The following is a 23,445-nucleotide window of genomic DNA, read 5'->3' as shown; positions in this document are numbered from 1 at the left end:
AGGGCTCCCCCTCTCGAGCCCCCAGCCTCCTCTCCGCTGCCCTCCCCTGACACACAGGCACACACACCCACTCTCCGTCACTGCTCCCCCACCCCACCCCAAGCCCAGGGATCCACACACCCATCCCTCTTGACCAGCAACGCTGAACTCGAACCAACAGGAAGGCCTGAGGCCGGACACAGAACAAGGCCAGCCTCAGGCGTATCTGTCTTCTCCCAAGCACACCCCGTCCACACTAACACAGACCTCCCCGTCCCTCTCGGCACTTGCACGCCTGCTCCTGGCATCTTCCACCCTCTGCCCGGCCTCCACCAGAACAAGACACCTGAGGTAGCTCACACCCACCATCTGCCTGGTTTCTACTGCCTTCTGCAGCCTTCTTTCTTTCTTACCCCCATTTCGCCATCAGAGGCTTGCCGACAGCCCCCCTGCAGGTCCCGGATTTGGGAGGCTCTGAAAGGCACCTGGCCCCGCCACGCTGGCATCTCTGCCTGGCTCTCCACCCACCCTCTGGTTCTCAGCCTGGCTGGAAACTGCCCCAAAGGCCTTTCTGACCCCAGTCTGGGTCAGGGGCCCTCCCCTCGCACTTGTCACCCTGGAGGAAAGGCCTCTTTCTCGATAAGGTTGCCAGAGTGGGAACATGTCACATTTACCTTCAAACCTCGGGAGGGCCCTGGCCCACGGAGCTGCCAACAAAGGCTTGCTGAATAATCTGACAATGATGCACTGTTTCTCCGTTGTCTTCCCTTCCAAACTCCGCTTCTCCTTCACCACCTCATTTTAACCCACTCTTTCTGAAGTCCCCAACAGGTTTCTGCTAGAAACCTCACTGATGAAATGTGTCCTGGGCACCAGGGACTGACAGTAGCTTTTTGTGGGGGGAGGCCTTGGACGAGGCTCAGAGGCCACGGCTGCAGGCCAGGTGCCCCTTGACCCAAGGGCTCTGTCTTAAATCCTAGGTAAATACTGAGTCATCAAAAAGGAGGTGCTGGTTTAAAAGGGTTTGGAAACAAACCACTGGGCCCGCACTCATTTATTTTTGTGAATCAGGTCAAGAGGCACACCGCAAAGGTGAGCAGACCACACACTGATTAAAAATAAGCTTTTGTGGGTCTTGGAAAATAAAAGTTATTCTTTCCATTTTTAATGGTTTGTGGTTTTGCCAAGAGGAGGCAGAAGAAAAGCCATTCAGACTTGACCCTTAGGGAAACAGAAGACGCTCCTATGGATCAAATCTCATTTTCCTGCAATGACCTCACTGATTAAATATTTTGCAGCTCATGATCTGTACCAGCCATTGGTCAAACAGTAAACTCCGGTAAACTCCAATTCTTAGCCTCTGACAGGTCCCAGAAACAAAAAGGTAGCAGGGAGAACATGGGCGTTGCCCCAAGAGAAAGCAACAAAGGGAGACTTGGCTCTGCTGGGGCCAGCTCGGGCTGATTCCACTTGGATCTGAAACTCCCTGCTCTTCCTGGCCAGGACGTGCAAACAGAACTCTTCTGCACGATCTATATAAAGCCTCAAGAGCCAGCTTTCTTGTCCCAGTCCCTGGAGGTCAAGCTCAGCCCGATGCTCCAGGCCATGGTGTGCTAGTCCTGTTCATTCTCCTGATCAGTATTGAAGGCTGTGTAGAGGGTGAACTCTAACCCCGTGCTTTGCCTTCAAGGCTCCTCTCAGTGTGTTCCATCCTCCCCATGCAACCGTCTTCTCCCTGCCTTCCACGCCAAGTCTGGCTGTTTTCTGCACTAACCGTATTCTGCAGCCACAACAAAACTGACTTCTGTTCAAAGCTGTCAGGCATCTCTCTAGAACTCTCCTACCCACCTACTCAAAGTGCACCATCCAAGACACCCACCCTCCTTTTCTGTAAAAACAGTTACCATCTGAATAGCACAAATTTGCATTTAATTCCATGCCATCTTGCACTGTTGCTTTTTCAAACATCTTTATTGAGATATAACTCATGTATCATAAAATTCACCCATTTCTAGCGTATCATTCAATACTTTTTAGTATAGTCACAGAATGCAACTATCACCACAATCTACCTTTAGAACATTTGTATCACCCCCAAAAGAAACCCCATACCCATTAGCAGTCACTCACTATCCCCTCCCCCTCCACCAGCCTAGGCAACCATTGATCTGCTTTGTCTCTATAGATTTGTCTATATTAGATAGTTCATATCAATGGACTTGTGCAATATAGTTTTTTTTGTGTGTCCTCTTTTCTTTTATCATGTTTTCAAGGTTCTTTTCATGTTGTCTCATGTACTTTATTCCTTTTAGTGGCCAAATAATAGTCCATTGTGTGAGTATACCACATTTTATTAATCTGTTTGTTGGCTGATGGACATTTGGGTGTATCTTTTCCTAATTGTCAAAAGTGTCCATGTCTTGCCTAAGAAACAGAAAGCAACTCAGACCAATAGAATGGTCTATTATAGTTTTGCCACAGTGCCTGACAATGTCAGAAATACAGAAAAATACTCAGCAGGTCTTGAAGTTAGCATCTGGCAAAGACTAAATTTTAGGGGAACTGAAAACATTCTTCTCAATTTGAACCAAAACCTATGGCTCTTGGTTTCCGGTGGATTTTTTTCATGGCTAATAGTGCTCTTGTATGTGTGTCAAAGCCTCCATTTACAAAGCAGGTAAATGCCACTTTCTTCGAGGAGGTAATGGAAAGGTAACTGACCATCTGCTGGCTTACTGGGCCCTGCCCCTCTGTGTCACCACCTGGACTAGCAGCCCTGATCTTGGAGTGTCGTCTGTAAGGCAACTGATGTGGGCATCCCTGCTCACGGGCCGCCTGCAACAACCAAGTCATTACTCTCCATTCTCCTGCGGTCTTTGCAGGGTCCCCCATTTATGTCCCCGTTGGAAAGGCCTTTGCATCTGTGGCTCCATCTCCACTGAGCTGGCCTTTCTCTGACCAGCACCCATGGACCAGGGCTCTTCGTGTCGTTAGGCATCAGGAAGCAAGAAAGGAGCTGACACCTTTATTGGGCTGGCCATGACTGATGAAGAACAGAAAGCAGTTTATTGGGCAGCAACTTGAAAAGACATTCCAATGCTTGATGAATTGGAGTGCGGAGGCTGTGGGGGAGACTGCAAACCCACACACTCGCTTTGTGTGTCCTGTTTCCTGAGAGATGAGGTGGGCAACAGAGGATGGGGGACACTGGGTATCTGTATTCCGTGGGGACCTGGCCTGAGGCTGAAAGCACTTGGCATGCGTTTCACTCCGACAGGCTCTGGGTGCAGGGTGCTTGGGGTGCCCCGGAGGAAAACGGTGCATCCTGCTTCCATGCCCACATCACAGTCACTATGATCATCACTGGGAGCAAAAAGGTTAGGGTTAGGGTTGGACTTGACTTGCACACCCTTAGAGAATCAAGGGTGCCCTGGCCATCTCTCCGGAAGACAGGAGGGAACAAAGGCTCCTGCTTAGCTGCCTGAATCTGGGGCTGAGGAGGACTCTGGTGGTGGAGCAGCTTCTAGGACAGTGCAGACAGCAGGTGAACCATGGAAGGCCGTGCTGGCTGGACCCAGGACTCTCTTAGAGGGAGGGACGGGGCTTCAAACAGCAATCACCAGTCCCATCTGCTTCTCTAATGGAACCTCTCCACCCTCCAAGGGGAAATAGAAACAGATTAGGGACCCAAACGTTTTAGTAATCCTCAAGGAAGCAGCTAGAAAAACAGAGAGGTGAGAGGTGGTATTTCTCAAGTCTAGGAATGTGATTAATGTTAGCGGGGCCCTACGGAGTCCCTCTCCCTCCCTACTTTCCTCCAAAACACCAGGGCTCTGTAATTGCCAATGAGCCAACAGGATATAGCAGTTGGCTCATGGCAGGACTGGCCAGAAATCTGCCACTGTCATCTAGCAGGCAGCTCTGTTCTGGGTTCATCTGTTCAGATCCAAGTTCTTGATTCTAAACTCCGAGTCTTCTGCCAGCCCCGGGTACCGTGTAGGATGGGCAATGACCACGAGGAGGCTCAAATCCATACAAATGTGTTCATTGGAAGATGAGACCCCAGTTTCCCCCAAATCGAAGGAGACAGGGACTTTCTCCAGAATGGCTATCAGTGGGTTGTCTCTGTGAGCCCTTGTTGCTGTGCAAAGAGAGGTCATGGATTAAAATAAGGAGCAAAAGAGCTGGTCAGCCTTGGGCTGCTGCTGCCGCTGCTGAGTCGTGTCCGACTCTGTGTGACCCCACAGATGGCAGCCCACCAGGCTCCCCTATCCCTGGGATTCTCCAGGCAAGAACACTGGAGTGGGTTGCCAGTTCCTTCTTCCAGCCTTGGGCTAGCCAGGGTGGTAAGATTTACACAATACCTGGTTGGTATGGAGGACTTTATCATACAACACGAGGTAAGGGGAGAAGAATATGAGAGCCCAGGGCAGGTGACCCAGCACAGGCTCCAAGGTTTCAGAACTTAAGTATTGGTGGTCAAGGCAGATGGCAATGTTTGCAGCACTGGGGAACACGATGGTAGGGGAAGGCAGTGAAACTTTGTGGGGAGCAGAAAAAGATGGGGTGCTTACGAGCAAGGCTGTGCCTCGGGATGAAGGGGATGGGAGATGAGGCTAGACCATATGGCCTGCCTGGAATAAAAGAAGACACAGCAGAAAACAGCCCCCTCCAAATGATTTCAACTTAAAGGTGGGTGGATAGAACAGAACCACTGAAGAAGTCCCAGCAAACACACTCCTCTGCAGTCTCTGTGAATGCAGGCCTTTCATGCCACGTGGACAAACATACCTGAAAATGTATTTTAAAAATACCACTTCACCAGCCTTGGTCCCATAAGAACCAATTTGGTCTGGAAGCTATCCATCCTGGAGCCCCACAACTTCGCATGAACCCAGCAAGGAACAGCACCATATTTGCATAGCACTTTACAACTGACCACACGCCTCCCCATATATTATCTTGGGATCCTTAAACAACTCTGAAAACAGTAACTCCAATATTGGCCAATACTGGCAGCAGGCTTACTATCTACATCCCATATCCTGTGAATGCTTTTACCACAGAGTATCCCTGAATCCTCAGAGCAACCATGAAAAGTGAAGTGTTAGTTGCTTGGTCGTGTCCAACTCTGTGACCCCAGGGACTGGAGCCCACCAGGCTCCTCTGTCCATGGGGATTCTCCAGGCGAGAATACTGGAGTGGGTTGCCATGCCCTCCTCCAGGGCTTCCCGACCCAGCAATCGAAGCTGGGTCTCCTGCATGCAGGCAGATTCTTTACCAACTGAGCCACCGGGAAGCCCATAGGAGGTTGATACCATTGTTACCTCTACCCTGGGAATGCAGAAGCTGATGGTATGCCAAGCACACAACAACCCCCTAAAGTGAGGACCGTCACCCTCATTTGACAGAGGGGACATGGAAGCATGGGAGGTTCAGGATGTGTCCAAGACAGCCTACCTAGTCAGTAAGTGGCTGAGCAGGGATTTGTCCCCAGGTGGCCTGACTCTCCGGAATCCACATGCATCCAGAACCTTTGAAAGAGACCAGTGCAAAAGGTCTCTATTTGTACCGTCTTTGCAATCCTTGCCTGCGGAAGGTGAAAGAAACCCTTTCTGGTCGGCCCCTGGGTCCCGCCTAATGACACCTGTGTCTCCTACCTTCCTCCCATGGGACTCTGCAGCTGGCTGCTTTAGCCTCCTCCTCTTCTCATTCCTTCACCTCCACAACCACTACTTGATAACTTGGTGGTTTTTTTTTTACTTACAATGCACTTTCCTGGTCGTGCTCATCTAACCTTTAGAGTTGAGCAGGTGAGACTGCGCACATTTGGCCGACGAGGAAACTGGGAGGTGGGGGTGGGGCAGCCCTGTGACCATGGCGGACCCAGGGCTAACAGTAGGGCCCCACTTTGGTGCGGCACCTGATGCTTTACAGGGCGTGCTTATTCACGTCTGTGCTCATTTGCATTTATTTCAGTTAAACACAAGGCAGTGGAGGTCGAGAGACTTCTCCCAAAGTCACGAAACAGTCACGAGTCTTAACTACTGAACCACCAGGGAAGTCCTCCTAAGTCCCTCTTGAGTGCAGCTTATAGCTGAGCTGATGACCTCAGATGACCCCTGCCTGATCCACTGAAAAGATCAAGAATGTCAGGCAAAGAGGCTGGCCACCCCTCCCCTGGGCCAGCTCCCCCCTCCTCCCCCATCACACATCCTGACTGTCCCATCCCCTCATGCCTCTGGTTGCCTGGTTTGCATGCCCTCCTCCAGGACCTGGGGCCTCTCAAGTCCTGGCCCCCCCCAGCTCTCCTGTCCCCTCACCCTGCCAAGCCAATACCCTCACCGGCCTTTATTTTGCTTTCTCCTAAAATAACACTGTTTCTGTCTCTCCATCACTTCCCCAGACATGAAAACTCATTCTCTGGAAATCTCTGCAGCTCTGTCGCTCAACTCATTTGTAATGTGACTTACAGATTTTCACAGCTTTATCGTGCCCTCATTCAAAATGCTCAGCTGAGGGCTGATCCATCAGTACGTCTCATCTACACTGTGAGGTCAGTGTGCGTCATCTCTGTGCCCACTCTGGAGAGGAAGGGTGTAGGGCTTGAACAGCTAGCCCCCCAACAAATCCAGGTGTGACGGCTCTTCACAGTTGTCTTCCCTTTTTGTTGTTCAGTTGCTCATTCCTGTCTGACTCTTTGAGACCCCATGGACTGCAGCTCACCAGTCCTTCACTATCTCCTGGAGTTTAATCAAATTCATGTCTACTGAGTCGGTGATGCCATCTAACCATCTCATCCTCTGTTGCCCCCTTCTCCTCTTGCCCTCAATCTTTCCCAGCATCAGGGTGTTTTCCAATGAGTTGGCTCTTTGCATCAGGTAGCCAAAGGATTGGAGCTTCTTCATTCCTAGGAAATCCTTTGGATTCTGTGTTTCTGGGTTGAGAAAATTAGAAGAGGGGCCATGCTCTTTGGTAACGTGGGGAACTGGTGGTCCAGGAATGTTTACAGTCTTGACACAAACTCCCCAGAGATAAATGAGGGGGCAATTGTGGGTGGGGGAGGAACTCGGGGTGGCTTTGAAAGCAACTTAAAAGGAAGACAGAACAGCCCAGCGGGGCCCCGGGGGCCCTCTGTCGAGGTTTTTATTACGTTATTTTGGCTTTGAAATGGAACTGAAAACTTACTTTAGTCTGGCAAGGCCAGGCCAGAGGGGGTTCTCATCAAAATCCTGGGAGACAACGGTCATCCTGCAAGGGTGGGGGGTCCAGGGAGGAAGCCCTCTGGATGCGTGATCCCCTGGACGTGCGGCGTCCCTGAGACGGGGTGCACACACAGAAGTGTGCGGGAGGGGACACGGGGACACCAGTCAATTAGTGGGGCCTGACACCCTGATCCAGCCGCATTCACCGGGCCCCCGACCCGGGGGGATTTGGAGTGTAGGTTTTTTTTTTTTTTTTTCAAATAGAAAAAGGGAAAGAAGTAAGAAGGAGCATTTTGCATGCAAATGGGCCGCTGCCAGAAGAGCCCATTAAAATGTAAAAACTCCACATTCAGCCTGACAAAACGGTGCAAACTGCTGCGTGGGCCAGAGGGGCAGCAATACAGCTCCCGACAAAGGGGCCCGGCCACAATGAGAGCTGAATGGTCTCAGTCAGCGGGTCCCCTCTCGTGTTGCCATGGGGACCCCACCCGGGCTTACCAAAGGTATTTCCTGAGGAGAAAGGCAGTGCACACTTGCTCAGGCGGCCTGGCTAATCCTGACAGGAAGCCTTCGCCATTCAGCAGCCCAGGGGCTTGGGGCCGGGAGTTGTGTTTTGTTTTTATTTAAAAAAAAAAAAAAAAAAAAAAGATCTCGGGGCTTTTGTGTCGTCCCATCTCGTCACTGTAATTTAGCGCTGAGCCGCTTGTGCTGGCCGAAGCCACAGCCAGGACACGGCACCCACTCCAAGACCCCCCAAAACCGGCTCCCCGGTTAAGTTGCAGGGCAAGCAGGCGAATCCCTGTATTTTGTGCAGACCTTCCCCAAAGATGCAGCGATGGGTAGCCCAGCATCAAAGTTGAGTCTGGTGTTCTAGCTGATGCATTTTCTTTCCTCCTAGAGACTGGGTTCCCCAACTTCCCCCCCTTCCCCTATACCTCCCACCATGAGGAGGAGGACACTTCCAGGCTGGGGAGAGGGCTGTAATTACGTGATTAACAAAGGAATGTGCCCAGGAGTAGTTTTTAAGAGAAATCTCCCCTCTTCCTCTTGCCCCAGTGTTTACAGAAGCACTCCAGGCAGAAACGCTTCCTCCAAAGGATGCCCGGTACCCTTGGCTGCTTTCCCGCATGCCTTACCAGGAAGAAAGAGCTGCCCTGGGCCGGGGCAAGTTCACCTAAGTTGTGCGGGAAGAAGCGTCAGGAGCAAAGGTTGGTCTGCAGCTACTGGGAAGCAAGGTCTCTCAGCTCCCGGTTCCTAGAAGTTTGTCACCGGCTCACACTTGGCACCAGAGGAATCAGCCTTGGCAGATTCAGGGAAGAAAGCCAACAACACAGCTGGCGGTGGAGACAGAAACTCCTGTGTGACAACTGCCCCCCTTGGACACAGTTTAGGGTAAATTAACATTTCCTGAGCAAACTTGTATGTGGAAGGAGCCGGCCTCCGTGAAGATAACAAAATGAAGGGGGCTGGCCCAGCCAGGCCTGTGAATTTGCAGAGTTCATGCTCTTGCCTCTAAACCATCCCCTGCAAAATCTTTTGAATCTGGCATTCTGATGGGGCAGTGCAGCAGACCCAAGTTCAATCCCTGGGTTGGGAAAATCCCCTGGAGAAGGGAATGGCAACCCACTCAAGTATTCCTGCGCGGAGAAATCCAAGGACAGAGGAGCCTGGTGGGCTCCAGTCCATGCGGTTGCAAAGAGTTGGACACAATTGAGCAATTAACATCTTCCCTGATGGCTCAGGCAGGAAAAGGGTCTGCCTACAAGGCGGGAGACCTGGGGTTCCATCCCTGGGTCGGGAAGATTCCCTGGAGAAGGCAATGGCAACCCACTCCAGTACTCCTGCCTGGAAAATCCCATGGACGGAGAAGCCTGGTGGGCTATAATCCACACGGTCGCAAAGAGTCAGACATGACTGAGTGACTTCACTCACTGACTCGAGCAATTAACACAACACATGCTAGATTGGTTGCTAAATCGATTGTTTGGCCAGCATTAAGACTGTGCCTCACCACGGCCCTGGAAGCTTCTAGAGCCATGTTTGGTGGGTCCCATCTTAGGAAAAGAAGCTGGAGAGCCTTGCTCATTCACGGAAAACGTCCCCTAAAGAACCACACGCCCAGGAAGGGGACTTGTGTAGTGATCAGGACGATCGAGTGGGGAACTTCTCCTGCCCTTATTAAATACAAGGGGGCGGGGCCAAAGTACCAACTGTGACAACACAGAACACCTTCCCCCCAAAGTGGTCAGGGAAAGCTGGATTAGCTGAAGAGGTGTGTGTGTGTGTGTGTGTGTGTGTGCGCGCGCGCGCGTGTGCGTGTGTGTGTGTGAGTGTGCAGGGGTCCCGCTGCTCCGAGGGGAGCTCAGACCCTCCCACCACTGGCCCGGAGCCCAGGCCTCCCCAGCCATGTGTCTGCAGCTGTGACCTGTCAGGCACTTCCTGGTCTGGGTTCTGTAATGGAAAGATCATTAAGAGTGGGGGAGGGACGACGGCGAAGAGGTAACCAGGCAGCTCCCACTCCGCCCGGCTCTGACCTTAGAAGTCTGGTCAGGTTCCTCGAAGAAAAGAATGTAGGCGCCTCCCCCGCCCTGCCCCCTCCCAGGGCCTCCCCTCCCCCGCCCCCCCCCGCAGCCCCTCCCCCCCCCCCACTCTGGGTTGGGGAAGGAAACCCCAGCAGCTGGCTAGGAAAACACAGTGGCTTCCTAAACTTGCTGATGAGTTAGCCGAGGCCACAGCTGTTTCAGCATCTGCCTTTTGCCCTCCCCACCAGACCTCGATGGGGGCTTCGGAGCACGTGCGCCAGGGCTATCAGCGCCCTTGGGGTTGGCCACCTTCCTTCCCTGGCCAGTCCTGTGGCTGCGATGGTGGGCCTGGGTCATCGGGTCCAGTGAGGGATGACGATCACTGCAGTGGGGAAAGGGACTCTTCATGAAGTCACATTTTTTTTTTTTTCCATGTTAAAGAAATGCCCCTTATTTGAGAATAAAGGTGATAGACATCTTTTATTTATTTATTGGCAGAACTGTGTGGGGATCTTAGTTCCCCAACCAGGAATCCAACCTATGGCTTGCTACATTGGGAACTCGGATTCCGGGAGTTTTAACCACTGGACTACCAGCAGTGGTGTTTTAAAAGGCAATGGTGTAAAAACTGGTTTAACAGGTGGAGTGTCAGCTGGGAAGGTGAAAAGTTCTGGAGCTGGATGGTGGTGATGGTTGTACACAATGTGAACGTATTTAATGCCACAGAACTGTACACCTAAAAAAGGTGAATTTTATAGTAGGTATATTTTACCATAATAAACAGTATTGGTAGTGGACAATGTTAAGTTTTGTTGTTTTTTTTTTAAGATGTTCTTACTTGGCAAAATAAGTTGTCAACCCAAAATATTGGGAGATGGGGATTTGGCTCGTGAAATCTAAAATCTGACGGGAGTTGGTGATGGACAGGGAGGCCTGGCGTGTTGCAATTCATGGGGTCGCAAAGAGTCGGACATGACTGAGCGACTGAACTGAACTGAATGGCCTCTCCACAGATTGGGAGGTAAGCGAGGGGCCAGAGGGCCCATGGACATACCATGTATTCATTCTCTCTCTCCTTCACATTCACCACGAAAGTCGAGCATTTCATCCTGTTTTCAGAAGCTCCAGTACTTTGGCCACCTGATGCGAAAAGCTAACTCACTGGAAAAGACCCTGATGCTGGGAAAGATTGAGGGCAGGAGGTGATGGGGGTGCAGAGATGAGGGAGCAGTTGGACGGCATCACCGACTTGATGGGCAGGAGTTTGAGCAAGCCCCGGGAGACAGTGATGGACAGGGAAGCCTGGCGTGCTGCAGTCCATGGGGTCACAAAGAGTCGGACATGACTGAACAACAACAAACAAAACTGTTTTCAGAAACTGAAAGAGCGTGGTTTGGGGATTTTTCTCCCTGAGATGAAATGGCTCTCAGACGGAGCAGGTAGAAGAACCAGGACCAAAGGCTGCCTGGAGGGTCAGTGTCCACACTGGAAACTCCTGTGCTCAGATGAGCTGGGGGATCTAGAACAATAAGCCTCTCAGGAGAGACCACCTACTATGGGCAGGGTTCACATTCCGGGTGTCCTAAGAAATGAGAGCCCCCTTTGAAACTGTCAAAACCACTTAGTCCCAAACTCTGCTTGAGCCCCAGATGGTTGCAGAAAGAGTACTGGCCTGGAAGTCGCTGAGAGGACTGCGTGACCTAGGCCAAGTCATCCCTCTCTAGGCCTCCGTGTCCTCAACTCTGAGATAGGAAAGCCGACTGGACAAGCCCTAATTACCCCCCACCGCCTGGCCCGCAGCTCTAACCAACGTTCTAAGTTTCAACCCAGCCTTGGGAATTGAATACCAATCACTGTGTCCCCTCGGCCCCTACCAGCACAACACTCCGTCTTCAGTGAAGGAAGTGCAAGTTACTTTTCCTTAAAAGAGGGGAGGGGACTTCCCTAGTGGTCCAGTGGTTAAGACTCTGTGCTTCCACTTAAGGAACTAAGATCCCACCTGCCTAAGTAAGACACAAGGATGTAACATACAGCAAAAAGAATATAGTAAATATTAAAGAAAAGAAAAAGCAGCAGCAGGTGACCAAAATGAAACAGGTAAGACGCAAGAATGTAACTTACAGGGCTTCACCCTCCCCACCCCCAGCCCACGATGGCTCAGCAGGTAAAGAATCCACTTGCAGTGCAGGAGGCATAGGTTCGATCCCTCGGTCAGGAGGATCCCCTGGAGAAAGAAATGGCAACCCACTGCAGTATTCCTGCCTGGAGAACTCCATGGACAGAGAAGTTGGGCGGGCTACAGCTTTGCCATGCGGTGGCAAAGAGTTGGTCACTGAGTAACTAAGCACCATAAACATGTAATATAAAGCACAGAAAATAGAGTCAATATTTAAAAAAAGAAAGAAAGAAAAAGAAGAGGGGATTCCATTTTGGCCACAGAGTTATAGCCACCAGCACCTTCAATACATGTCTCTCTTCATCTTTTCCCTCTGGCCTAAGATGTTCCAGAAGAAATCTCAGAACTGAGGGTGCGGGGTAGCCCAGAGATTATGACTGAATAAGCTAGGAACCTAGGTATTCTAGAAGAATTTATCTTTTTTTTTTTTTTTTTTTTTTTGATGCTCACTAGCTAGGCAAATAAATTTAAAAAATGGACTGGTAGTCAGTGGGTAGTGGTGAAAGACTAACATTATAAAATAAATGCCTCTTCCAAGTGTACCTTTCAGGCATTAAGAGAGGCTTGAGAGAGCAAATAACATGGACTAAAGTTTTGGATGCCGAAGAGAGAATTTTGTTCAGTAGGTTAGTCAAGGAACCTGACTCTTTAAAAGCTAATTCCTAAAACCGAAGGGAAACAAACCTTAATCCCCAAAGTAAACCCTGAAGTTGGATATACAAGGGGCAGATATTTCCGAAAGCAAAAGGTCCGATGATGGGAGAGCTGATGACATTCCAACGGTGGTGGTAACTGACTTCAAGCCCTAAGCAAAGCAGGAGGGCGCTTCCTTCCCTCCAGACAGGCTTTCAGACAACTCTCTACTCCTCGTCTTCCTTCCTCCGAAACCCCGAAGCATTCAGACTCAGCCCTCTTTACCCTCCTCACCTCCCAGTACAGAGGTTAGAGTCATAGGCGCCTATATTAAACAGACCCAAGTCAACTCCAGATCCTCCATTTATTTTAGCTCTTTAACCTTGGGGAGTGTTCATTTGACCTCTCTGAGTCAGTTTCCTAAACATCTACCTTGTAGACTTTTTGAAGTGAGTGAGAATTAAGAGATATCAGAGATTCTCAAAGTGTGATCCCCAGACCAGCAGCATCCACATCTTTGGGGACTTTGTTAGAACCACCTGGCAGGGGCCCCATTGCAGGCTCCAGAGCTCTAGGGGTGGACATGGGTTTTTAACAAGTCCACCGGGTGATGTCCCTGCAGGGAAAATCTGAGAACCACTGCATTAGGTGACATAAAGGGCTCAATATGGGGTAGCAGTAATTATTTCTCACCTATTTGCTGTACCTTTTCATTGAAAAGGATTTCATTCCTATCTTCCCCATTTTTAAAACTGGAAATTGTCGGTATTTTCCCCTCTACTTCCTTTTTTAAAAAAAGTAGGAGTATGGATTTTTTTAAATGGGGGGTCCCCTGCTGCTGCTAAGTCGCTTCAGTCGTGTACGACTCTGTGCGACCCCATAGACGGCAGCCCACTAGGCTCCTCTGTCCCTGGGATTCTCCAGGCAAGAATACTGGAGTGGGTTGCCATTTCCTTCTCCAATGCCTGAAAGTGAAAAGTGAAAGTGAAGTCCCCTAGATTTTGTTTTTCAGTATTAATAAATTTATCTGGCTGTACCGGGTCTTAGTTGCTGCACTCAAGAGCTTTGATTTTCCTTGCAGCATGTGGTATCTAGTTCCTTGACTAAGATCTAACCTAGGCCCCCTGCATTGGGAGGAGCTTGGAGTCTTAGCCACTGGACCACCAGGGAAGTCCTAATGGAGTATAGTTGATTTACAATGTTGTGTTAGTTTCTGTTGTACAGAAAAGTGAATCAGTTATATATATATACACACACATAGTGGTAGTGGTGTTAATTGCTCAGTTGTGTCCAACTCTTTGCGATCCTATGGACTATAGCTGGCCAGGCTCCTCTGTCCATGGAATTCTCCAGGCAAGAATACTGGAGTGGGTCGCCATTCCCTTCTCTAGAGGATCTTCTGACCCAGGGATTGAACCCAGGTTTCCCACATTGGAGGTAGATTCTTTACCATCTGTTCAGGAAGCACGCACGCGCGCACACACACACACACTCTTCTTTAGATTCTTTTCCCATATAGGTCATTACAGAGTATTGAGTAGAGTTCCCTGTGCTTTACGGAAGGTTCTTATCAGTTGCAAGTATCTTTTTTAAAAAAAGAAAATGGATGGTTACTTCCCTGTGTGTTCATGCATGCATTCATTTATTCAAAAAGTATTAACTGAGTGCCTATTACGTATCAGACACTAAGGTGCTGGAGTGAACAAAAAACAGAGCAAAACCTCTGCCTTCCTGATATATATGTGCCACATGTCACCGCCCCCTAACGGTGGTCAGCTTGTCCTTTCACTTTAGGGAAGAAGCCTTCTCCTGTGGCTTCAGATGTCCTCATAACCTAGGTTTTATGTCCTTATTTGAGGTTGTCTTTGGGTGACCCTTCTTCAATGAGTCACTTACTGTATTTTCCTACGTGGAGTCAGAGTGACACTGGCTGGGGCTGAGCCTGACCATGGCAAGGCTGGGGCAGGGATGCCCTTTGTCCTGGGCGTCCAATCCAGAGGGGCCGCCAAGACTTGCAGGCTTTCCCCCCAAACGTCATACAGACAGTTACTGACAGAACTGAAACAGGGGCTTCCCTGGTGGTGTAGTGGTTAAGAATCTGCCTGCCAATGCAGGGGACATGGGTTCAATCTCTGGTCCAGGAAGGTCCTGCATGCTAAGGAGCAACTAAGCCTGTGCGCCGTAACTATTGAAGCCCTTGAGCTCTAGAGCCCGTGTCTGCACAAGACAAGCCACCGCCATGAGAAGCCCTTGCATCCCAACTAGAGAGCAGCCCCTGCTCACTGCAACCAGAGAAAGCCCAAGGGCAGCAGGAAGACCCACTGCAGCCAAAAATAAATACATAAATAAAGTTAAAAAAAAATGAAGTACTTAACACGGATGTGTATTTCCTATGTTTGGACTAATGAAAAATATGACTCTTAAGAAAAAAAAAGAACTGGAAGAAAATATTTACCAAATAACTTACAATAAATCTGTGTTCTATTCTTGGGACACACTTCAGACAGAGTACTACAAATTAATATATATGCTGAATATCCTTTCAATTTAAGTATTTTGTGACTGGTCCAAGTGCATTATAATATATATATATATATATTTTAAAATATTACTTTGCTAAATATAAACACTAAGAAAAACAAAATTTCAAGACCCTATCACCTTGTGGATTTTTCTTTGCATTTCTTCATGTTTTAAATATAAAAAATATATACATACACACGCACACACACACACACACACACACACACACATATATATACTGGTGGGGGCTTCCCACGTAGTACTGGTGGTAAAAACGCTGCATACCAATGCAAGAGACATAAGAGACATGGGTTCGAACCCTGAGTCAGGAAGAACCCCTGGAGGAAGGCATAGCAACCCACTCCAGTACTCTGGCCTGGAGAATCCCCATGGACAGAGGAGCCTGGCAGGCTACAGTCCATGGGATTGCAAAGAGCCGGACACGACTGAAGCGACTTAGCACACACACACACAAATACTGGTAGCCTCAAAAGAACACTAGAGCTCAGGCCTGCTGAGCCTTCTAGCCATGTTTATTCTCATCTATCAGACACTGTTGGACCATTTTAGAAGCAATCCAGGTGGTTTACGTGTCCAGACAACACACTATATTCTAAAACAAGTGTGACCAACAAGGAAAACTCAGGTGTGGACTCTGACGCTTTTAGAGACCTCTAATCCCAGACCTTCGCCAGGTAGGAGGTCTCAGCTACACTGGGAAAGGCTGTTTTTGTTCTATTGATTATTCTAGGCTAGGGAACCACTGTGACTGGGGCGGCTCACAGACCTATGAGCAATGCACAGCCTCAGTCAAGAGCAGAAGAATGTCCCACAAGAAATGGCACAAGACGAGCAGCCTTACCCCGATCACACACATGTATGTACCACCCCAGAAAGGGAGGTGACGCCTACTTCCTGTGAGACAAAAGGGACCAACCTAGCAGCATTTAAATTGTAATGCTGGTCTGCCTGAATTCTGGGGAGAAACCCAATTTGATAGAGAGACATAGTATAAGACACTGGAAAAAAATTTACTGGAGTCAGACCTACCTGAGCCTGAATTCCACTTCCACCTCCCACCAGCTGTGTGTTGGCAGCTCAGTAGCGTCTGACTCTTTGAGGCTGTGGACTGTACCCCGCCAGGCTCTTCCGTCCACGGGGTCCTCCATGCAAGAATACTGGAGTGGGCTGCTAGCCCCTTTTCTGGGCCCATCAACTACATGACTTTAGATAAATTACTTAACTCCCTGAACCTCAGTTTCCTCATCTGATTATGGAAATAAAACCTATGGGCAAGGGACTGGTGTAGAGGTAAAAATATATAAAGGATGCAGAATGTGAAAATGTAATAAACAGTATTAATTACAATTTTTAAAGATCTTAACTGGTTATCACCTTTCTGGGGCAGTTTGGTACTATGTAATCACAACTTTTTGGAAAAGGTCAGTTTTCATTCCAATCCCAAAGAAAGGCAATGCCAAAGAATGCTCTAACTACCACACAATTGCACTCATCTCACACGCTAGTAAAGTAATACTCAAAATTCTCCAAGCCAGGCTTCAGCAATACGTGAACCATGAACTTCCAGATGTCTAAGCTGGTTTTAGAAAAGGCAGAGGAATCCAGAGATCAAATTGCCAACATCCGCTGGATCATCAAAAAAGCAAGAGAGTTCCAGAAAAACGTCTATTTCTGCTTTATTGACCATGCCAAAGCCTTTGACTGTGTGGATCACAATAAACTGTGGAAAATTCTGAAAGAGATGGGAATACCAGTCCACCTGACCTGCCTCTTGAGAAACCTATATGCAGGTCAGGAAGCAACAGTTAGAACTGGACAGGGAACAACAGACTGGTTCCAAATAGGAAAAGGAATACGTCAAGGCTGTATATTGTCACCCTGCTTATTTAACTTATATGCAGAGTACATCATGAGAAACGCTGGACTGGAAGAAACACAAGCTAGAATCAAGACTGCCAGTAGAAATATCAATAACCTCAGATATGCAGATGATAACCACCGTTATAGCAGAAAGTTAGGAGGAAGTAAAAAGCCTCTTGATGAAAGTGAAAGAGGAGAGTGAAAAAGTTGGCTTAAAGCTCAACATTCAGAAAACGAAGATCATGGCATCTGGTCCCATCACTTCATGGGAAATAGATGGGGAAACAGTGGAAACAGTGTCAGACTTTATTTTTTGGGGCTCCAAACTCACTGCAGATGGTGATTGCAGCCATGAAATAAAAAGACGCTTACTCCTTGGAAGGAAAGTTATGACCAACCTAGATAGCATATTGAAAAGCAGAGACATTACTTTGCCAACAAAGGTCCGTCTAGTTAAGGCTATGGTTTTTCCAGTGGTCATGTATGGATGTGAGAGTTGGACTGTGAAGAAAGCTGAGTCCCAAAGAATTGATGCTTTTGAACTGTGGTGTTGGAGAAGACTCTTGAGAGTCCCTTGGACTGCAAGGAGATCCAACCAGTCCATCCTAAAGATCAGTTCTGGGTGTTCTTCGGAAGGAATGATGCTGAAGCTGAAACTCCAGTACTGTGGCCACCTCATGGGAAGAGTTGACTCATTGGAAAAGACCCTAATGCTTTGAGGGATTGGGGGCAGGAGGAGAAGGGGACGACAGAGGATGACATGGCTGGATGGCATCACTGACTCGATGGACGCGAGTCTGAGTGAACTCCGGGAGTTGGTGATGGACAGGGAGGCCTGGCGTGCTGCGATTCATGGGGTCGCAAAGAGTCGGACACAACTAAGGGACTGAACTGAACTGAACTAAATCACAACTTTTAGAATGTATCTAAAAGATTTTAGAATGTATCTAAAATCTTTGGATACATAGACAAATTTTATTTGTGAAAGTATGTTCACTTAAGTGCAAACTATTGAAAATAGCTTAAGTGCCCAATAGTGAGGACTGCATGAATAAATAAATCTTGTACATCTATACTTCTGTGTAGTTACTTGAGCATGATGGAAACATCTCTGCAAGGCAATAAGTACCTGCTTATGTTAGACACTAGTATATAATGTATAAATTACCTGTTTGAAAAGTCATGTTGTATAAATGTAGAAAAAAAACTAAAGAAATAGATTCATTGTTAACAGTGATTCTTTTCGGATGGTGGGCATGTAAGTTTTTCTCTGTACAAGCCTATATTTTCTAAATTTTCTATAATGAAATATTCCTTTTTTTTTTTGATGTGGACCATTTTTAAAGTCTTTTTTGAATCTGTTACAATATTGAGTCTGTTTTATGTTTTGGTGTTTTGGCTGCGTGGCATATGGGATCTTAGCTCCACGACCAGGGATCAAACACCCACCCCCTGCATTGGAAGGCAAAATCCTAACCACTGGACCACCAAGGAAGTCCCCCAAATATCCCTGGTTTAAAAGAGCAATAAAAACATTCTTTCTAATTGCCCAGAACTTTGCTCTGGTGAAGGAAACAGCCATATAGTAAATAATGTAAGGCAGGGGAAAGTCAGTGCTAGATTGAACGCTACACAAAAAGGAGAGAGAAAAAAAAGTGATTTATTTGGAAACAGAGGAGGGCTTCAATCGGGAGATGGCCCTTAAGTTACACCTTAAGCTAGGAGTAGAAACGACAGAGTGAAAGCAGGGAAGGCTAGGGATGAACATTTCCGCTAAAGGACCAGGATAAACAATGGTTATAATTGCATGTGCATGCTGTATTAAACAAAAAAGAGGGAAACCTTGTTTGGTCAGATGGATGAATGGATGGTAGAGAGGGAAGGAAGGAAGGTGGTTGGGTGGGAAGGAAGGAGGGGTGGTGGGAAGGGAAGGAGAAAGGAAGAAAATGCGATCAGTAAACAAATGGCGAAGAGACAGTTAGCCAGAGGCTAGTTTTTAACCCTGGAGAACACAGAGGAAGGGATAAAGGCTTCAGTTCAACTTTCGTTGTTGATCAAGTATGTGAAGCTTTAGCACTGATGGTTTTTAATCTCTTTCCCTGCCCAAACTCATGACCACTAATGTCCAGTCTTCACCGAACTCCTTGACCCTCTCACCCACTTGAGGCTCAACACGCCTACACATTAGGGCCCGGGAAACACAACCACATTCACGCCAACACTCACCTCCTTTTTTTACACAACCTGTCCCAGGAGGCTTGGCCATGCCACAACACGTGGGCTCGGGAAGGAGTACTGCGTTTTCAGCTCCACCCGGGCGATGGTTCTCAGTGCGTGGAACTGAGTGGATACAGCCCCATCCTGAGCTTTCCCGTTTGTAAAGAGAAAGCCTTTAAATGAAGGCAGGGGGCACCTCGTTTGGCAAGGGGGGCAACGAGGGTCAGTGTGAACCAAGAACAGGACAGGGGGGCTCAGGGCAGGAGCCACAACCAGCCTGCCCTGGGGGCACTGGGCCATCGTCCCCCCCCTTACTTGGCCATCACCAGCTGTGAGTCAGAGCAAGCCCTCAAGTTCAGGAGCAGCCCAAGTCCAGGCAGTTTCTTCTAAGAGGAAACTGTGGGACTTCCTCCTGGCCTTAAGAGCCCATGTCGAGCAGTTGGCTTGCAGCTGAATCACTTGGGGGGTGCAGGTGGGGGAGAGGGTGGGCAGAAGGAAGGGAAGTGTGTGGAGGTGCCTTTTCTCCAGGACAAACAGGGAGGCCTAGGCAGCTGAATCTGGGAGATCGGCAGTGCCAGAAGCAGCTGGACTTTCCCGGTCAGCAGGGAAACAGCTGTCCCGCTGCCAGGCTTTCGGGAGGCAAGAGGCAAAGGTGGTGTCCACAGGGTGAGCTGGAGCCCCCAGAGGCCCCCGAGGACCGAGGCCCTGCGAAAACAGGGCGCAGCTGCTGGTCAGGCTCTCTGACCCTGGACCTCACCCTCCTGGAGCACGACTCCCCAGAACCCACTTCTCCCAAGGCTGTCCATCACCGCCCCAGACATGAGCCATCACTCACCTCCCCAGGGGCATCCCTGGTCCTCTCTCTCCCTCTGGTCCCTGCCCACCCCCCTCAACTCCAGGTGGGTGGCGGTCACAGAAGCCAGGGGGGACAGCAGCCCAGTCTGCTTCTCAGTGTGGGATCCCTCCCTTCCCCCTACCCCGGGCCAGGGCTCTGGACAGCCATTTGTTCTTCCCTGAGAAATTCCTCCTCCCTGGCTTCAGGGGGGAGCTGGCCGGCAGAGCCAGAGTGGAAAATCAGTGAAGCTAATGGTGCAGCAATGCAGGAGCCAGAGCCAAGAGCACAGCCCTGGGGTGGCTCTGCCCGGCGTGGTCAGGCGGACATGTGAGCCCTCCCCGCCTCCCTCAAAGCCTCTCCCGACCCCCACCCTCCACAAAGCCCCGCTCCAGAACACTTGCTCACGCACCCTTCTCGGGGTACAGGAGCTGCCCCTCCTGGGCGGGGGACAGAGATCGTCTGGGAAAGAGGGGGTAGCCCGGCGCCCCGCAGATTCCCAGGTCCTGAGATCCTCCAGCCTTGTTTGCCAGTGGCTCGCCCCGCATCGCCGCCCTCTGCTCCAAGGAATGCCACTCGCCTTCCGGCACTGAGGAGAAGAAGCTTCCCTTCAACGCCCCCCACCTCATGTGAATCCGAAGCAAACAGGTTCTTTTTGCAAAACGATCTGATATGGGGGATGGGATGGGATAGCCACTGGATACACTGGCCCAGCGGACACCGGTCCTCTGGCCATGCCGATCAGCTGCAGCCAGTGGGGCCACGGCCTGTAGGAGGACAGCAGTAAGATGCCCTCTGGTACCGATCTGGAGCTGCCCCCTGTAGCCAGGTTGAAATGCATACCGCTTTGGGCCCTGGAGAGCTGGGGAGCCCCTGGGGAGTTGCCTGGGGCGGCCAGGGCCTGGGACTGGACTTGAAGCTGGGGTGATGTCTCCTGTGCCACTCGCTGCCTCCCCCACGGGCCCAGGTTTCTGCAGCACACAAAGACAAAGCCTCGCTTTGTGGCGCCCGGCTTCCAGGGGGCTTGCAGCCAGAAATGGAAACGTGCGGCTTTTCCATTAAGGGTAACCTCTCCCCCTTCAACCGGCCACCAGACTCCTTCAAATCTGGGTAGGTGGGAGGAGCTGTAAAACCCCAGCCACTAAACCGTTTATTAGTTGCAGGTTTCTGAGCATGTAGGCAAGTATTTTGAGACTCATGTTGTGCCCTCCACCATGGGGTCTGGGGGTTTCAGCCCAGGTTATTGCTTTGAAAAAAGGGCAGGACCCCCACCCCCAACTATGTGACAAGTGGTCTTGCAAGCGGTTTTGGATTCGTCCACTTGCTTTTCTCCAAGTCTTATTCTAAAAGAGAGAAAAATACACAGAAACAAGCCTCTTCAAGCTCAAAGTGTCTTTCAAGCCAGTGCTTATATTTTTAAAGGGGCATTCTTACTCCTTGGCCCATGAGCCCGCTTCAGTCTCCCCCTACCACTCCCCCACAAAGCCTGGTCTGAAACCAGCTCAGCCTCTTTAAGATCCCAAACCTTAAAGAGAAGGGAAAGGAGAGGGGGAGAAGGAGGGAGGCTGGTTTTCCTGGAACCCTTATTAAATCAACTTTCCAAGGACAGCCAGAAACTCCAGGCCCTCCCCACTCCCCGAGGAGCATTTGCAGACTGGGGGAGGGGCTCTCAAGACACACACACACTCACCACTCTCACTCACAGCAAAGCCTCTCTAAAGGGGAAAAGCTCTCAGTCAGTGGGAGCAGGGTTTGAGGTAGTTTGTCTTAAACTTTTGGGCAAACCTTTTTTATACAGTCCAGTCTTTTCTGAGGACAAGAGCGGCATTGTCATTCAATAACCAGCAGTAATACTTTACATTTATGAGATACCTTATAGTTTACAAAGCATGGAGAGAGATTTCCCCTTAGGGTTTCAGACAGTGGGGGCCGTGGTCTGCCATCACTAAGCTCAGGATGGATAATCATGGGGAGGGGCTGACTCAACCAAGCAGGGACCCAATGCCCATCAAGACGAGTGGATTTCCTACTTCTGCATCCTAAGGCGTTCCAAGCGTGGCCATGAAGCAAGCCCCTTATCACCTGATGCTTCCCTGGAAAAGGTACCCACAGCTCCCACGTACGGTTCATTGACTACGTCCAGCCAGGGTTCTGAGAGCTCTGCAGACATTCACATCTGATATTCACAAGGATCTCCGGCGTAGATGTTCATTACCAATAAATATTGCAGAGTGGCGGAGAGGGACAGCCAACAGGCAACAGTCGGTAAGAAACGGAGCCAAAATCCAAACCGGGGCAGTCCAGGGGAAACTTCATGCCCATAGTACATGAACATAACATACACGAACGCTCACAGCAGTTTTAATAACAGCCCAAAGTGTGAACAGCCCAAATGGCCACCACCAAGTGAAGGGATACACGTTCACCAGATAATTTCATTATGAGAAATTCTAAAGTAGGCAAAATTAACCTGCAGTGACACCAAGTAGATCCACCATTGCCCGAGCCCAGTGGACTGCAAAGGGGGCACGAGGCAAGGTTTGGGGATGACGAAAATGTTTCATGTCTTTTTAACTGAGGGTGTAGTTACGTGGGATAATACTATATTTATCAAACACACTGAGCTCTACACTTACGATCAGTGCATTTTACAGAATGTAAGTGATACCTCAGTTAAGCTGATTTTTTAAAACATGGCACTATTCCTTCCTTCTTCACCACCACATCGCCTCCTAACAGCCCCCTCTCCCACCCCCTCCCTCTTGTTCAGGGGAGCGGGGACTTTGTCCTGACCAAGACTTCCAGGGCAGAACTCCCCCCGCCCCACCCACCCCCAGCTTCCTCTCCCAGTCTGGACACAGCCAGAAGCTTCAAGGACTCTTTCCCCCTGCCCTCCACTTCTTATCCTTGGACCCTTGGACATTCCTCTTCTGTTTACCGGAGCCCAGGCTCAAGATGCTTACTATTCAGTTTCTCTACCCTTCATTCCCAGGCTGCAAAAGGGTTTGTTAGAGAAAGTGGAAAAAAAAACAAACCAACTTTGGGGTTGAGCGTAAACTCATATCCTCAAACCTAACCCACCCCTCTTCGTGGCTGCCCATTGCTGTGGCTGACCCCAATTTCTACCTGCTCCTCACAAACCCCCCATCCTGACTCACCTCCTTTACACTCGCCTTGTCTGTCTCTGAGGCTTCCCTGGTGGCTCAGACCGTAAAGCATCTGCCTGCAACGTAGGAGACCTGGGTTCGATCCCTGGGTTGGGAAGATCCCCTGGAGAAGGGAATGGCCACCCACTCCAGGGTGGCCCTACCCTTGCCTGGAAAATCCCAGGGACGGAGTAGCCTGGTGGGCTACAGTCCATGGGGTTGCAAAGAGTCAGATATGACTTCTCTTTCTCTATCTGTGTCTCTAGTCACCCAGAGTTGACATCCAACCTACTTAAGCCTATAGGTTTTATTTCTATAGTATCTCTGCTGT

At 49.5% G+C, this 23,445-nt stretch overlaps 1 protein-coding gene across 13 annotated transcripts in view; it reads right to left on the bottom strand.

Annotated features, from left to right (window-relative positions):
• Positions 1–23,445, bottom strand: part of FGFR1 (fibroblast growth factor receptor 1) — a 50,157-nt gene that overhangs the window by 15,858 nt on the left and 10,854 nt on the right. The window lies entirely within an intron of this gene.

The sequence above is a fragment of the Bubalus bubalis genome, chromosome 1 (genome assembly GCF_019923935.1).
Source record: "Bubalus bubalis isolate 160015118507 breed Murrah chromosome 1, NDDB_SH_1, whole genome shotgun sequence".
In the NCBI taxonomy this organism is placed as follows: domain Eukaryota; kingdom Metazoa; phylum Chordata; class Mammalia; order Artiodactyla; family Bovidae; genus Bubalus; species Bubalus bubalis.
The sequence above is the reverse complement of the archived record's forward strand: the minus strand, read 5'-3'. Positions and strand labels throughout refer to the sequence as shown.